This window comes from Schistosoma haematobium, chromosome 5 (genome assembly GCF_000699445.3).
Source record: "Schistosoma haematobium chromosome 5, whole genome shotgun sequence".
NCBI lineage: Eukaryota > Metazoa > Platyhelminthes > Trematoda > Strigeidida > Schistosomatidae > Schistosoma > Schistosoma haematobium.
In genome coordinates, this window is record NC_067200.1 from 612,659 (window position 1) to 628,703 (window position 16,045).

Sequence of the window (16,045 nt, forward strand, 5' to 3'; positions counted from 1 at the left end):
ATGCGTTGGGCGTGAAGTAGTCGAACGCGTTGACGAATTCACTTATTTGGAAGTCTGATCAGACCTAATGGGTTGCTATCGGACGAAATCTCAGCACGGATTCGAAAAGCTCGTTTGGCGTTTGCCAACTTACGTCACCTTTGGCGAAGGCGAAATATCCGTCTATCTATAAAAGGAAGAGTATACTGCGCGGCAGTCCGTTCAGTTTTACTTTACGGCAGCGAAACATGGCCATTTAGAGTAGAAGACACTCGTAAGCTACTAGTATTTGACAACGGATGGCTCAGAAATATTGCTGGCGTCTGTTGGGATCACCGGGTAAGTAATACTGAGGTTAGACGCAAGGTATTAGGAAGTGATGGTAAATAAGTCGACGAGGTTGTGAATGTTCATCGACTGAGATGGTTGGGCCACGTGTTACGTATGCCTGAACACCGATTACCACGACGTGCAATGCTACCCGGTGTTCGGGATGGTTGGAAGAAAATTAGAGGCGGCCAAACCAAAACGTGGCATCAGTGCTTGAAGTCACTAACTTCTAGTCTGAGCCATGTTGGTAGATGCAGACTACTTGATTGGGGTCTGCGTGACTTTCGTAACCAATGGTTGGAGACTCTTGGTGACATGGCTCAGAATCGATCACAATGGCGTCGCTGTATATACTCCTTGTCTTCCCCTAAACTAAGAGATTAAAATCACTTCATATCTTTCTTTCTACGAACTAATTCTTTCTTCCTGTATTATATCCTTATTGCAATCTTTCTTTTAGATATTACCGCCTCTGAATTAACTACTTTTATGAATCCGGTGTCCATCTTGTTGTGTTAATGAGGTATGGCAACTTGGACCGATGCATATATGTGCCTGGTCCTACGTTGTAGCTGACTGACTGACTTATTACTATCAGATTTGCACACTAAAATTGATGAGCATTTTTTTCCAGTCAATAACAATATTGCTTACGTTGCAGACTGACTATTATTTGGAAAACCATAGAAAACCAAGCGGTATGACCTGATAGCTATTTCGTTCTACTATGGCTAGCAGTGAGATCCAATACACGCGTTTCATTCTGTCTGGGCTTCGTCAGCTGGATATATCTGCATTCCAGAGTTGGTGTTCACTCTGGTACTCGAGCTTACTACCGTCTGCTTGGAGCATCATCGGGTCATCCATTTAGCTACTGAGTTAGGATAGCCGCTCATTTGTGCAATGGGCTGACGTTTAGTTCATAGAATACAAGTATACCCATGTGATGAGTTCTAAATAAAACGTAACGCACGTTCTGGATTCCACTGTTAACTACTATTCATTTTTGCTTATAATGCTTGTAGCTTAAGGTAATATTGGAGATGGTCATATACTACTAAAAGACTGATCAATTCAAATCCTATACATCAATGAGAAGACTAAAACATTAGACTCAAAGCCAGTACTTTCCTTATCAATATTCAATCCATTACCAATTAAGCTGCTAAATTATTGAACAGAAATAAAGTTATCAGTAAGGGTTTGTAAACTCCTGTTGTTAATATTCAGTACTAGAACTGATCATCCTCTGTCACTATATGAACTTACTGTGGAGATTATCTTGTCAATATCGACTTGTTTGTGTTGTTTTTGTAGTTTGGTTGGCTTAATTCATAGTGTTACTAAATTTGATAACATTACTAACTTTATCGGCAATTTTCGTCTCAGATTAATCATATTTGGGCTAGAATTGAAAATCATGCATTGAAAGACAACTGTTTCGTACTAGTCTAAGATTTCTCAGGAGTGCATACTCACAACCCTAAACCCAGAGATGTAATCCCAGCCCAGCAGTTATCATGGCGAATGTACAACCGTTAGGATCATTGATTTTGGGGTCTATTGGTACATGTATCAAACACCAATCAATTTACAATTTGGCACTATTGTCCTCCAACAGCATTAGTCACATCTTCTGACTAGGACTCATCAAAAATTAAATCACTACTGAGCTTGTTATTAGTAGTTTGAACCAAACCATAGCAAATATTGATCACCGACATATGTATTTTGGTAATAATTCTTATTTGCGAAACATTTCATAAGTGTTGAATTAAGTTAGAAATATTAGTATCTGACTTCTACTTAGGTATTAATAATTGAATGGCTATGTAACACTGTAGTGAAACAGTGGTTTAATGTAGTTGAATCATTTGTATTGCAATTATTGGATTACTTGCTTGAGCAGCGTTCATGACGTTGTTTGATTGGAGCAGACAGTCAGTAATTTCACCCGAACTTTACACAAAACATTCTGACTTAATCCAGACCGACAGTGCTGGGTTCGAATCCTACGTGCAGGGTCGTGGATGCTGACTGGTGAGAAGTCACACGCTAGGACAAAACAGCCGTCCAGTGCTTCCAGATTTTCAATGGCGGTTTGATATTGATCGATTCATGATCTCAATCGAAACATCTGATTATTTTAAACATATCTTGTTTCTTCTGCTTACTTGAAGGAGTCAGATGAACTGATTTACTTGTAACTTCAATAACACGTTTAGTGAATAACGTGGTTCCAATGAAGTTATGTAGCTGTGTACATAACGCATTGGATATATGAAACGAAAAATATTTCTGGGTTGAAGTCTCAATATAAAAATCAATATTGTGATACCGGTACACGTAGCTAACTAGCTATCCCTGAATAGAACGAAATGCATGTATTGAGTTTTTCTGCTATCTACAACTTCTTTAATCAAACTATAATAATGTCGAAAAATTAGGATACAGAAAGTGAGAATAAAGGATTGTAGGTAATCGACGTAGTATAAAAAAAACGAATAAAAATGAATGTGAATTGCCTGAGTTTTAATCGAGGGGGGAATAGTAATTCCAGTAATTCATTTAATTTCATTTTATCTGAGTGTGGGCTGTGATACTGTACGGGTACCCAGACCGAAGCAGCTGGTTTTCTTAGGGTCTACACCCGGAACCTTTGACCTAAAGGTCTAACCCACAAGGCAGTGTAGCATCGTAAGGAGATGCAATTCCATGGTAGGTGGTGACCGAAAATTGGTTCATACGCCATTTGTTCCCTCAGGATACTGGAGCCCATGTGCACCATTGGTTCGGGATCCGGTTAAACGCCGGATATTCGCTTTTTGTCCTATCGTTTTCCTAAACAACACCCCCGCCACGAGAAGGCAATGAGTAGGACTTCCCTGGCAGATACTGTATACGCGTGGCCGTGTGAGAGTATTTCGAGAGGGAGAATGGACTCTCCCCACTCTCGGCTGTACCAGGGCATTTGGGGGCGATGTATGGTCAGTTTTTACACATCAATCATGTGTATCTGTAGAGATTTACCGATGAGTTATTTATACTTCATTGAATTATACGTTTTACAAAAATATCTTTATGCATCCAATCTATTTTGTTTTTGTCAAGTACATATTTTTGTACTTCACTTCATAGCTAGTTGATACTACAATCCGATTTTACTTGGTCAATGAAGAGAGCATGTTCCAAACTTGCGGTTTACAGTCTGAATGTTCATAGTGCATGTTTGTTTGTTTGTCATTTGTCCACTGAATATTTGAACAGGAAATATTTCTATTTCTTTGAAATGTATATTTATAAAAGCTCTTTTTTCTTTATTTTTAGTTGACTTAGGCTCTATACTTGGAATATGAATATTCCTTTTGGCCACTCTTCTTGTTGTCTATCGTCTAAGGCATAAGTAAGTTGTAGTTTTTTTATTGTATATATATATATATATATATATATATATTTGTGTATTGATGTAGAATGTAACTCTGTATCATGGTTGATTTGTCAGTGTATATATACACATCAGTGGATGTCTAGTATAATTCTTTAACATGAATTATTTACTGACTCCATTTATTATTGATATATTTAATACTTGAATAATGTATACTGATTATCTAGCCTCTTTCTAGTTCTTCTACATAGAAATGTCATACACTTATCGCTTAAACAGAATCGAAAAAGTGAGAGGTGTCGAATGAACAGTTGAATTCGGTGGTTTATATATGACGATAATATGTTAGGACCTTCTAGGTGGGTAATCATCCAACCAAGATATGATGTATAATGCATTGCTTTTGCAGAATTCGCTGAGAAGATTCCATTAAATACCGAGTGCAAGAAATATACTTTTTATCCAGGCAAACGTTACTTCTAATGTAGCATAGGCCGTCGACCAGCATTCTTCAACCCACTCTGCCCTTGAACCTCTTTTCTAATTCCATCCAGTTCTTGTTCATTTTCTCTCCTGATCTTGGTGTTGGTTGACAGCTGCTTTGAGTTCCAGATGTTCCTCACTTGTAAATATGCTGATCTTGCTTTGCCGATCCACGCCTTCACATCTGCTTCAGATCCAGCGTGTTCATCAACGATGCTGCCCAAATATGTCAAGGTTTTTACATCTTCCAAATCTTCTCCGTCAATTGTGACTGGATTGGTGCATTCTGTGTTGTATCGAAGAATCTTGCTTTTCCCTTTGTGCATATTGAGGCCTATTGCTGCTGAGGCTGCGGCCACACTGGTCGTATTCTCCTGCATTTGTTGTTGCGATTGCGATAGGAGGGCCAGATCATCTGCGAAGTCTAGATCGTCCAGCTGCATCCTAGATGTCCACTGTATCCCGTTTTCCCTTGAGATGTTGACGTCTTCATGATCCAGTCGATCACCAGGAGAAAGAAAGGGTGAGAGTAAGCGACCTTGCCGAACACCGGTCTTCACTTCGAACGACTTTGTCAACTGTCCTCCATGCACGATTTTGCAGTTTAATCCATCATAGGAATTCCGTATGATATTGACTATTTTCTGAGGCACGCCGTAGTGTCAAAGAATCTTCCATAATGTTGTTCTGTCCACGCTATCTAATGCTTTTCCGTAGTCAATGAAGTTGATGTAGAGCGATGAGTTCCATTCAATTAATTGTTCCACTATGATCCATAGAATTGCGATTTGGTTTGTACATGATCTATCCTTACGGAATCCTGCCTGTTGGTCACGAAGTTGGGCGTCTACGGAGTCCTTTATTCTGTTTAGCAATACCCCGTTGAAGACTTTTCCCGGTATTGAGAGAAGATTGATGCATCTGTAGTTATCACAGTTGCTGAGATCGCCTTTCTTCGGTATTTTGATCAGAAGTCCTTCTTTCCAGTCTTTTGGTACCTGTTCCTCATCCTAAATCTTATTGAAGAGAATGTGGAGCATGCTTGCAGTTACCGCTACGTCTGCTTTCAGTGCCTGTGCTGGAATGTTGTCCGGTCCTGCTGCTTTGCCACTCTTGATTTGTTTGATGGCCATGCTGATTTCTTCAATTGTTGGTGGGCCAACATTGATTGGTAGGTCCGTTGGTGCTGCTTCGATGTTGGGTGTGCTCAGTGGAGCTGGTCGATTCAAGAGTTCTTTGAAGTGTTCTACCCACCTGTTTCGTTGTTCATCAATGTTGGTGATTACCTTGCCTTCCTTGCTTTTCACTGGTCGTTCTGGTTTGCGGCGATTTCCAGAGAGTTTCTTTGTCGTGTCATACAGTTGTTTCATGTTTCCTTCTTTTCATACAGCATTTTCCGCCGTCGTTGCTAAATCTTCCACATATTTACTTTTGTCGGTTCTGATGCACCTCTTCACTTGTTTGTTTACTTCTGTATATTCAGCTTGTGCCTTGGTTTTTTCTGCTCTTGTTCGACTGGTATTGATTGCTGCCTTCTTGTTCCTCCTTTCTTGAATCTTATCCAGTGTATCAACAGTGATCCATTCTTTGTAATGCTGCTTCTTGTGGCCCAGGACCTCATGACATGTTGAAGTGATTGCCTCTTTGATCCCCTTCCAGTTGCTCTCCATAGTAGGTCCTTCTCCTTTGAGGAGATCATGATAGGCCTGGAACTAATTGCTTAGGACTATTTTGAATTTGTTGAGTTTGTCGGTATCCTGAAGAATGGCCGTATTGAACTTTTGTGATATCGTCCGCCCCGTTTTCCAGTACTTCTTGCGTTTCAATTTCATCTTGGCGATCAGCAAGTGATGATGTGATGCTATTTCAGCTCCTCTCTTGGTTCGCACGTCCTCCATCGTCCTCCTGAACGCTTTGTTGATGCAGAGATGGTCGATTTGGTTTAGTGTTGTGTGATCCGGTGAAGTTCATGTGATTTTGTGGATGCGCTTGTGTGAGAATATAATTCCACTTATGACCAGTTTATTGAAGGCACATAGGTTTGCAAATCTCTCACCATTTTCATTCATATTTCTATTAGTTCATATCGTCCCATGATGTCTTCATACCCGGTGTTGTTCAGTTTAAACTAGGCATTTGAGATACTCTTCCGAATGGTCAAGTCTTTTGTAGGCATTTCTCAACGACTGACCGTAATTGTTGGTAGCGTCATAGCATTGAATGACGTTCATTGTAGTGCTCTGTTTCTTTGTTTTGATGGAGGTTTTGATGATCCTTGGTTCATGGGATTCCCATCCAATAAATGCATTTTGTGCTTGTTTGGACAGCATCATTGCAACATCTTGCGCGTGTGGGTCATTTTCTTCATCATGGCCAGAGTATAACAGAAGCTCCCCTGAAGCTAGTCATTGTTGTCCAACTTGCGTTCAATGTGTTTCAGTGATCCCAAGCACTTATAGGTTGTATCTCCTCATTTCTGCAGCAATTTGGGGGACTCTCACTGTCTTCCACATTGTACGAGTATCCCATGTACCTAAATAAATGGTTGCTCTGGTTGTCAAAAGGGGCAGCGGCCTCATGAATTCCAGAGGAACTCACCTTTCATCATGAGGCGCCATAGTTCCTCTAAAAGAGAACGTTCTGACTCCCAGAGCAGAGTATAAAAGTTTTAAATAATGTTTTTGGTTAACGCTTTCTTAGTGGGTTAGTTTTCTACGAGATAGAGTCGCTAACCCCATGCCAAATTTACCAACACACGTAGAGTCTTTCATCTCACCTTCAGTTTCTAGTTACCCAACATTTAATGTATTTCGAATGAGTGAAGTACCAAATATTGATAACCAAAGAACTACACACTGTGCAGTGGTCGCTATATCTATCAATGAGTTACATTCGAAGATCCTTTAGTAGAATCATTGAACAGATTATCTTCAGATGATAGACGTTTTCATATAATCATTTAGCACACTACAAAACGTTGGCTTCTTTCTATCGTGTAAAACCTTATTTGTAAACCAGCGTTTTACACATTTCCATTTATGGCTGTCAATCAAACTGAATTTTGTACACATTCCACAATATGAACTGATTCAGTTGAATTAGGAAAATAATTATGTACACATTAGTGGAGTTATATACTCCTGACCTAAAGACCGATCTCTCCATTGGAAATTGTAATAACTGTAACTGATCCTAATGGAGTTCGACTCAAGAACACAGGCAAACGTAGTTGACAGATGACAGTCCCGCTCACCATCCAAAGATAACCAATTCAACAGTTTATTTCACCTTGATTTTATCAACACAATTCACTCGACAATTTGTAAATGTCACTCATTACTTTCGCCTCTATCTGATCTATATTCAATATGAGGACAATTATCTCACAACAATCGACATTATGCAAAAATATACTGCAAAACAGAACTACGAAAACGGTTGCACGCAATCGCAAATGAAATGTTCCAACTTTAGAATGTATCTCGTTTGATCAACTTTCTCTCGTTGGTCTACTGATGCAATGGCTTTTGAATGCTGTGCATTCAGCAATAAGATTTGAAAAATTGGGAATTCTGTCCGATTCCCTTGATCAACTATAACATTACACCGAATTCTATCATTTCTGTTACATTGTGTGAAAATATTTAAAGTAAAATATATTATCACTTCTTTAATCTCAGTGTTAATTATCTGACTATTTAATTAACAAAAACATATTTCTGTTGACCTCAGTTATTGACAGAAATATCAATGATTATAACTGTGTTGTCGTCAGTCACCTCACGCCATCTCATTAATCAAATAAGTTGGTATTATTCTATATCATCTATTATGTATAGTGGGCGTAATATGAATCTTATTTAGAGCAAAAAAACAACGATTTCTAATAATAACTTGATAATTAGCCACACGTTCAGAAAAAAGATGAGTGAAATTATCATTTTTCAAAAGATTACTACTTTCTATAAACAAAATGAAGTGAAAACAAATCTCTCGACTGTCAATTCATAGAAGGCTGTGCTCCATCTATGAATAAACACTGTAGCCATTGACCGTCTAATTTCAGATGAGTTTAGTGGTTGTTTCCTCACAAAATCATCTAGCTCTCACTTCCTCAGTTTATCAATCTATGGATCGCGCATTGATGATCCTGATTCTTTGAGACTCGACTAGTTATTACTTCCTGTGTACATCGGTCTATGAGACTGTGGTGAATCATCCTGGTGATAAAATCCACATCACGTTCTGTGTTCCATTTTATATCAATCACTGTGGCGGATAAACTCATCCTCATCTGATATTCTAAACAAACACATTTTACTATTGACCAAATGTATGTTTTCACTGAATATTGACTATGGTTGCATATCATGGTTCAATGTGAGCGATCAAATTTTACGTGAGGTTGAATACATTTTGACGTGTCATTTTGTGCTGAAGTTTGGTCTCACTTTCCAACAGATTTGAAATGCGCTCTTTTGCAAAGAAGCATTCGCAGTTGAATATTTAAATAGCAAGTCAGGTTTGCACTGTCTCGCCAATTTCAGATTCATCGTTTTGGATGATTTTATTAAGGAGATAATTTAATTGAGCTAGACAATGTTCGGTGTTTGTAGACTGTCGGCAGAAAATCGTGTAGTCCGGTTTCATAGTAGTTGGTACAAGTCGGTATGTTATACTCTCAATCTTGAAGAAACCAATACTCCTCGTGTAATTCAAACTCATATCAGTCAACTTCGCAGTATGAAAATTTGCTGCTACGTTACTGTAAACACAACTGACATCTTGTAGGACAGAGATGTTTATATTTATTGATCAAAGCGCAATTGTTGGTGTCCTGACAGTGAGAAAATTGTACTACAAGTCATTAACCGGTGTATATTTTGATTTTTATCGATGAAATACGCTGACTAATGAATCTGTTTACGTGATATGAAACCATTAACAAGTGAATAACTGAGATTTCAAAATGAGTCGATCTTAAACTAAAGATTTGGCATCTAGTGGTTTATATTCCTGAATTCAGTCAATTAGCGGTATTACTCAGTTGTCGTTCATTAAAACTGGTGATCATTGGGAGGATAATGATTGTGCATTGTATACTAGTCGCATACTTAGATGAAATAACAGTCTATGGCTTCCAGGTTTTCAGTGTCTGTTGAAGTGAAGTTACCTTAAGTTGAGTCTACCGAAATGTCCAAGTCACCAGAATGAGATACGCGCAAAATCGAAGTTCACATAACAACTACTTTTTCTAGAACACCAGTTCTTGGTTGAATAATATGCAAACATTAGTTGCAAACCTCAACTTATGAGATGTCTATGTTGTTTATCGCGTCCTTTTGTATGAAACGAAAAAGGCTTCCCGTAAAAGTAATTGTGATAGAGGTCTATCATCAAGTATTATTTCTATTGCAGTCAAACAAGTGGTGAGCATCCCACAGGAAGTAGTCTGCTCACCAGATAGTGAATTCAAAATTCTGTGTACACTTCTTATTATTATTTTCCACATTTCTCCAGGATGACTTGCGTGAGGGGCATTGTAGTGCATTCTATGTTCCGTCTGGTCATTTCTTTGGCCACTATTTTATTTTTTAAGTTCGGCAATGGAAGTTTTGACTCCTTCTCTTACCCAACAATGTTAATTCGTCTATCACTGTATATCTTCTTCTGCAAAGCTCTGCGAGTTAAGAATCGCAACAATGCCGCTTAAATAGGCTTCGGATCTGTTACACTAATGCTCAAAGCTTACTCAGTAAGCGACCGGAACTAGGTGTACAGATTGATTCTTCAAAGCCAGACATAACTGCAGTCACAGGACAAAAAGAAGAGGAAATATTCGTACACTATGAGGGGACAGTATTGCTGCATCATTAGTGCAGGACGACTTTGGTGAGGCTCAAGTGTTCTCGAACTACTTTACCATAGAAGCACCGTTCACGTCAGCGCATACAAATCCCCCACACATACACTATATAGCGTGATCATTAAAGAACTCGATGTCTCTGGTCTGCTCAATAAGCTTGACATAGGTAATCTACGGAGCCCGATGAATTTAATCCTAGTCTACTGAAGGAATTATCTAACTTCGTTGCAAACCATTCAAGTATATGTTTTAATCTATCCGTAATGCAGGATCGTTTACCGAAGGACTGGAAGAACACCATAGTTAGTCCTGTCTTCAAAACAGGTACGAAACGCAAACCTGAGAATTACCTCCCTGTTAGCCTAACTGGTGTGGTTGTTAAAATTTGAGAAACTATTATTCGGAAGGAGCTTTTTAGTACCTCGATGAAAACCGGATCCTTTCGGAGAAGTAGCACGGCTTCAGAATAAGTTATTCTTGTCTCACTAACTTACTAGTCGCTCGTGAAAGCTGGTGCGCTCTTAAGGACCAAAAGCTACCTGTAGACGTAGCCTACATTGATTCCAGCCAAGCTTTTGACAAAGTTCCGCACAAGCTGTCGTTATATAAGCTAAGAAATGTCGGAATTGGAGGCAATCTATTGATGTCGATAAAAGACTTCCTAGTTGTCGCCAACAAGGAGTACGGGTGAACTCGAAGATATTTAGCTGGGGAACTGTGCTTAGTGGAGTGCCCCAGGGAACAGTTTTGGGACCAGTGCTATTCCTCTTGTATGTAAATGACCTTCCTTGTCTCCCATCATCATCGATCTTGCTATATGTTGACGATGTCAAGATATGCAGAACGATATGTTGTAAGTGTGATAGTTTGGAACTCCTAAATGATCTGAAGAAATTACCTGAATGATCTTAAACCTGGCAGTTGCGGATAAATACTTCCATGTGTGTTGTGATGCATATCGGTCATCAAGGTACAAATACATACACGACGAATAACACTGAGCTACTTGTCGTCCAGACTTAGTAGTCATCCCTAGCCAAGATTTAAAGACTACTGCACACTGCCGTGGAATTAATTACCTCAGCACGTGGTTGAGGCTCAGTCTGTCGACTCTTCCACGATAAAGTTGAATCAACTTGGAGACCACCATTGCCGGGACTAACACAGGCCGTCGGAAAGACGTCTGTTAATAGTGCGCAAGGAACTTGTAGATGGATTGCTCCAATGTTAAAGCTTTTTAATATGCGAACGTAATGCTTTCGAAATTTGCGCCTCAGTTTAACCATAATCGTGTCAAAATAATCTATCCCCGTTGTTGCGAATAAAAAACCGAGCGTCGTCCGCGTGGATGATAGGTCTCCGATCAGTTGTGTCAAAATATCCTCCTGCACGAACCAGGTTGTCAATTACGATCGATCGTAACTCACTGATCACATAATTCCTAGCAGTCATATTGTATGAAGTCTTGTGTCATTTTATTCAACTTCCTCGAATTTTCGCTTTTTTGCGTTTTCTAATAAATCCTTCTCGGCATTGTCCAGTTCATTAAGCGAAAAAGGTTCACTCCCTATCGCTTTCTTGCAGAGGTAATGCTTGAATAGAGTGAGTCAAGCTGTACATTGTTTAAGTTTGGTCCTCGACGAAAAATACGATAAAAATATATCTGAAGGAAAAACTATAGTCTTGGTGTTCAAGGCTGCAACGTTCTTCATCTCCAGCTCGAAAGGGAACCCTTATATCTCATTCCGTTTATACCCAGTTTATATATTCTTTTCGGTTATTAGAAATTCGTGTCCTGAAAGCTAAATCAGCAAAGTTTATAGTTGATGGCACGAACGTTCATTGTGATGGCCCTATTTGTTCGCGGATGAAATTGAATCTATCAGCTACATGTATCCTAAAGCGTGAGGTTGTACTGACTATGTAGTTGAATACCAACATGGAGCCAGTCCAGAAGTAGATTTTAGTCACGTCTTTCAGTTTCATTCCTTCCACTACTTACCTCGTTTATTATGTTCTGGATCATTTATCACATAAATGGTTCAATTAACATCGTTCATGTTTGTGGAATTATGGCTATCACATGTCATATATCTCCGAAATATTTATAAACTGCCCGTACACTGAACAACCTGGTAAATAAATTGGCGGCCTAGCAGCACGCGTGGGCACACAAAGCGTTAGTCTAAGCAGTCAAGCAAACCTCCTGCATTCTATAACGGCATGGTGTCAACCGTCTCAGCATTGGTAACGGTTAGCAACTCCATCGTAGACATAGGTTTTGAGTCATAAATTCGGTAGTATGAACTAATTTTCTCGTTATGCAACATTTGTTTATTCATCGCATCTGTACTCAGTAATCGTCATCTTCCTACTTATTTAGAGACAGTCTGGACGAAACACCAGCTGATTTTTGTTTTGTTCGAAGGTCCTTACTTTAATGTTAATATACTCATCAGATATTCGACGCCACATTACTAGCCGATAAATAACCATTGTGTTCATCTTATCTATTCGTTCACATATAAACCAGCATGCTGTATCATCCATCAACTATAAACGTTTTCAAATTAATATATTATTCCCGAAACAGTGTACGGCAGAACATGTAGTTTAGAGCTGATGTTTCAAAGATGCACACTTGTTCGCCACATAAAAGTCAGTCTCACCCACCCATCATGAATAATCATATTTATCGGTAATATTTATAGCGCATTAGTACGGTTTGGTAACAGACGAGGTCGCGCGCTTATCACTCAAATGACATAAACCACGTTAGGCTTCAGTAATAAAAAGGAGTACACTTGCGTATATCTCGTCAACACAGTCACTATGCTGCTTTTCTGGTCATTCTACCAATACACACTCAACGATAACTCGAAGCATCTATTTATGACGCGCACAAAATCGTTCACTGGCCTATCATCCCACCATAGATGTCAGTTCCAGCACAACAATGAATTTCACACATCAAAGTAGTTATCATTTTGCGGCGGGATTATTTTCATCCTACATCCTGTTGACAAGTACTTCACTTTCGATTGACGAAACCAACTACATATATCCATCCATATCAGTAGCACACACGGTAATATTTCTCGCATTTGTAATGTGAGAATTAAGTGTTACCTTCTGAGGCATTGTAAACACTTACAATAGTTTTATTTTCATCAAGTCGCAGACAATATTTCAAGATCACTCACTAAGCCTAATTTGGTCCACCAAAATTTATCTGATGCTTATCTTGCTTTTCATGCTGATTGTTACACCAGACTGGCAGGTTTTCCCGTATAATGTATTCCCTTGACTCCTAAGTAGTTTGCACAGTTATAAACCTACGGAATACAGTCGACAGTTTCTGAAGCTTAAAATGAACAGTAGTGTTACAAAATAATTGAATGTGTCCAATCTCACCATATTTAAATCATTTCAAATTACGAAATACACATGAATGATATGCGTGAAACTTGCCACAGAACAAACATTTACCAAAATTGTGCTTATCTTTGTCAACTATCTCACAACTCAATGAATTGTTATCTGAATAACCTTGATTGCGCACTGGACTGTGACGACTTGATGTTGTGGGACTCCTGATGTTCTGACGAATCATTTCAAGAAAATTTCGGCTTTTAAGGCGTTCTAAATTTGTATACTTTATATGGTCTAGTAGCCGTTGCTTCAGAGTTGCATAACGAAGAGAAGTCGGCTTGTCAAGAGATGCCAATGTCTTTATTTAGCTGTATGCTTCTTTTCCGATGAATGTGTTGTGACGTGAAAAAGGGCAGCTGATTGTAGGTTAGTGAGCGCGAATTATCGACAGGAACAAAGACGCGTAAACTGCCTAGAGTTCTGATTGGTCCCGCTTCCCTGTCCAACCCAGCCAGTTGAGTCAAGAACACATGTCAGCCCCTGAGATATAAATCGTTATATTTCAGACATACAGATCACATCGTACCATAAAATAGAAAACAACATTTGTACAATATCTAACAAGTGAAATAAATACCGACCAATAGGGAATGTCCATTTAAAGTCCAAGGACACCATTAGACATAACATGAAACTTATTGGGCTATTTTTCTGAATATCCCAACATAATGAAAGTGTTATGACCTTGAGATGTCTGACTTTTCTATCATGCGACTTATCTACCAATCCGAATACGACTTATACGAATCTTCACACTAGGCCAACCAATGACGTTCAACCGGTGTGGGCAGTTTAGCGTCCTTATTGGTCCTATGTCCTACGAGCCCTTCCACTTGAGTCCAGAACAAGATACCAGCTTCTGTAATATGAATCGAATCGTTTATTTCATGCATACTTGGTTTATATATCAATCACACAGACCACAACGTACCATAAAATAGGAAATAATATTTGTACACAAATAAGCCAGAAAGTGGCTGTGAATGTGGGAGGCAGTAGTTAATAAAAAAAACATAACTTAAGAAGCGTAAATCGTACAATAATAAATTATAGGTCAAAATAAGAGGAATATAAATATTGTTGAGTAGTTACACAATAAGAATATTTATAGAATATTAGTCCATGAATAGCCCTCGGAAGTTACCTGTTATTTAATCTCCACTCGGATATAACACCTCCCCCTTTTTTTTTTTGAAAATTCCAACTTTAGATTCTGATTAAACAAAAGAACTATATGTGACTTTAAATTCCTCAACATTCTCCTCCTCCTCGAAATAATGTCGGGTCCTTATGTCTCCGAATTACAATTAATAGGACTTTGTTTAAACCATGTTTCTCGTATTGACTGGCGAATCCACTAAAAATGACTAGACGATAATGAACGACTTTTGATTTGCGGTCATTATTTTCAAATTCATTATGAATCTCGTTAGCAGATAATGAGTCATTAAGAAAGTCAACGTCTAACAAAATCAAATTAGATTTTTGGCCATCATTCGACTCAGCTGACATATTTCCCTCATTGTTATAAGAAGTTTCATCAAAATCATATGCATTATTCTGAGAATCAATATCTGGTACACTGTCATTAGAAATGGGATAAGTTGACTCAATATAAAATTCTGTCTTCCGGTGATTTTGAGTAACATCTGGTACAATTTGGTTCATCGTGTTGCTCCAGTTATTTTCTGAATACGAGTCACCATAGCTTTCTCGACTAATAGCACGTGGACCACAATTTTGTTCGAGCTGACGTTTATTTTCGCAGCTAGACAGTACCAGTAGTGTTTCATTTGATTCTGGACTCTGGGCATCATCTACAGGATCTGGCTCCTGATCATCTGGTATTTTCACAACTTCATGTGCATTTAGCACAATATTGTCTTGCTATGAGCCGGACGATTTACCAGTATTACGTTTTCCATCTGGTATACAGGGATTTGAAACCTCCACGGGATATGCTTCTGAAATGTCCATTACTGCACCATTATCTGTATCATAAATAGATTCCTTATTTTCTGGTTGAGTGAAAAGTCTGCCCAAAACTGTTTCAAATAGTTGTTGTTGCAAGGCTAACATCTGCTGGTTCTGTTGTTGTTGAAAGGCTAACATCTGCTGGTGCTGTAGCTGTAATATTAACTGCAACTGTTCTAAGGAAATCGACATTTTTTTACTGCCAATAATATTAGCTCCAAAAATCACCGGCAATTATAACAGATAATTTATTTCCAAAATCTGCGTCAACACTTGTATTATGTTTTTCTTGCCAAAATCCCCGTCGCCAATTGTTATGACCTTGAGATGTCTGACTTTTCTATCACGCGACTTATCTACCAATCCGAATACGACTTATACGAATCTTCACACTAGGCCAACCAATGACGTTCAACCGGTGTGGGCAGTTTAGCGTCCTTATTGGTCCTATGTCCTACGAGCCCTTCCACTTGAGTCCAGAACAAGATACCAGCTTCTGTAATATGAATCGAATCGTTTATTTCATGCATACTTGGTTTATATATCAATCACACAGACCGCAACGTACCATAAAATAGGAAATAATATTTGTA

The 16,045-nt window shown here is 38.7% G+C and overlaps 1 protein-coding gene across 1 annotated transcript in view; it reads left to right on the forward strand.

The window, feature by feature from the left end:
• The window catches only part of MS3_00008908 (uncharacterized protein), a 262,942-nt gene that overhangs the window by 233,181 nt on the left and 13,716 nt on the right, over positions 1-16,045 (forward strand). The window contains exon 4 of the mRNA XM_051217254.1: positions 3,637-3,712. The gene's annotated coding sequence lies outside the window, so the exon portion shown is untranslated. The remainder of the gene's footprint in view (positions 1-3,636; positions 3,713-16,045) is intronic.